This window comes from Pristiophorus japonicus, chromosome 6 (assembly GCF_044704955.1).
Source record: "Pristiophorus japonicus isolate sPriJap1 chromosome 6, sPriJap1.hap1, whole genome shotgun sequence".
Taxonomy (NCBI): Eukaryota; Metazoa; Chordata; class Chondrichthyes; family Pristiophoridae; genus Pristiophorus; species Pristiophorus japonicus.
In genome coordinates, this window is record NC_091982.1 from 144,946,002 (window position 1) to 144,948,329 (window position 2,328).

A 2,328-nucleotide genomic window follows, 5' to 3' on the forward strand; every position below is an offset into this window, starting at 1 on the left:
AACGGGAACATTCTTCCTGCCTCTAACCTGTCCAGTCCCGTGAAAATTTTATATGTTTCTATGAGATCCCCTCTCATTCTTCTAAACTCCAGTGGATACAGGCCCAGTTGATCCAGTCTCTCCTCATATGTCAGTCCTGCCATCCCGGGAATCAGTAATGTGTCTATAAAAGACTCTTGGGTTATGTTAGCCACTAATCTATTCTCATACTCTCTCTTTGCCCCTCTTATTCCTTTTTTTAGATCTGCTCTGTACTTTCTATATTCAGCTTGCTTAGCCTGGATTATGTGCTGATGTCTGGAGTGTGGTTTGAACCCACAACCTTCTGACTCTAAGCCAAGGCTGACACATTATAATGTGATAGTGGATTACTTTCTGAAGGCAGGCTAATTTTTATCTTAATATTAAAGCCAACACACATGGAATCCAGCTGGTTGCCATGGTAATGTGGAAACTTAATTAGTAAACAAAGGCATAATTCAGTACAATCTTCAGCGTTTTATGCCATTGTGATAATGAAGCCTAGACAGCCAGGTGTCAGTTCATTCAATTAAGTCATCCTTGACTCCGAGGGACGGCCTATGATGATGATGAGTTCTTTCAATGCACCCAGCAGGGGGCTTAGCTTGCTGGCGTTTGGGTGGCTTGGCTCCCATATTAACAAGGAGGCATTTAAATCGAAGTTGTACTACTGATTGACGACTAGGTGGGCCAACCCCTCCCTGACTACCCATTGCTCTCTCTCTCTCTCAGGGACACCTGAATGGTAGAGTGAATCGGTGCAGTGTAACCAGAAAAACAAATCCAGTTAGCTTGGGCTTAGCTAGCTTGAAAGTGGACCTTTCTTAGAGCCTTTTGGCTAAGATCATGCGTAACTGACCTGACAGGGGAGTAACCATGACCCCAAAATGGTTCTCCCTGGATCAGGAAGGTGGTTCTCCTATGCTTTTTGGAAATAGGAGGTGGGTGGGGGGCCTGACCCATCCACCTCCACGGCACGAACCTGGTATTGCAGTACTTCCAGGAACGGTGCAGTGGCTCTTGGCCTTTTGGCTAAGAGCATTAGCGCAGAGTGATCCTTGATGTGTGCAAGGTGACCTCTGGCGTTTGTGATTTGACAAAGAATTGGAAAGATTGGCAACGAAAAATAAAAAAAAAAAATCAATAGAGTTTTGTTGTTATCCATGGATACACAAATTTCCAGATCTAACTGTGAAAATGGTATTGAGTTCATTCATGTATTTGTGTTAGTTGGTTTGAAATCGTGTGGTGTCTTTCTGGAGATCTTTCCTCATCATCATCATCGGCAGTCCCTTGGAATCGAGGAAGACTTGCTTCCACTCGAAAAATGAGTCCTTAGGTGGCTGAACAGTCCAATACGAGAGCCACAGTCCCTGTCTTTTTGGAACCTTTCCATACCACAGGAGAACTCACGTGAAGGCACATGTGCGATTACAGCAACCGCTGTATGTGACAGGGGTTCTTTGTTACCATCCCTAGACCGTGGTATCATCTAACTGGATATTTATTGGGCAGTAAAAGATATTGGCCAGATCATAGGGGACATGAGCAGTGACTAGTTTAACAACGTTTTTTAAAAGGTGGAGTGAGAACAGAAGAGGGGAGGGGGAGATGGAGAGGTGGAGGGGGGGGGCGTGGAGAAGGTAAGTGGAGAGGGGGTGGAGGTAGAGAGGTGGAGAGGGGGTGGTGGGGAGGGGAGGTGGAGAGGGGAGGGGGGAGGTGGAGAGGGGAGGGGGGAGGTGGAGAGGGAGGGGGGAGGTGGAGAGGGGAGGGGAGGTGGAGAGGAGAGGTGGAGAGGGGAGGGGAGGTGGAGAGGCGAGGCAGAGAGGGGAGGGGAGGTGGAGACGGGAGGGGAGGTGGAGAGGGGAGGTGGAGAGGGGAGGGAGGTGGAGACGGGAGGGGAGGTGGAGAGGGGAGGTGGAGAGGAGAGGTGGAGGGCGGGGGGAGGGGAGGCAGAGAGGACAGGGGAGGGGAGGCGGAGAGGACAGGGGGAGGGGAGGTGGAGGGCTGGAGGGGAGGTGGAGAGGGGAGGGGGAGGGGAGGCGAAGAGGGGGAGGGGAGGGGAGGTGGAGAGGGGAGGCAGAGAGAGGAGTGGGGGAGGGGAGGTGGAGAGGGGAGGGGAGGTGGAGAGGGGAGGCAGAGAGAGGAGTGGGGAGGGGAGGTGGAGAGGGGAGGGGAGGTGGAGAGGGGAGGGGAGGTGAGAGGAGAAGGAAGGTTGTGGGGAGGGGAGGTGGAGAGGGGAGGTGGAGAGGAGAGGTGGAGGGCGGGGGAGGGGAGGCAGAGAGGACAGGGGGAGGGGAGGCGGAG

At 52.3% G+C, this 2,328-nt stretch overlaps 1 pseudogene; it reads left to right on the forward strand.

Annotated features, from left to right (window-relative positions):
• The first annotated feature begins 837 nt into the window (after positions 1 to 837).
• Positions 838 to 1,040, forward strand: LOC139266403 (U2 spliceosomal RNA; annotated as a pseudogene).
• The last annotated feature ends 1,288 nt before the right edge of the window (positions 1,041 to 2,328 follow it).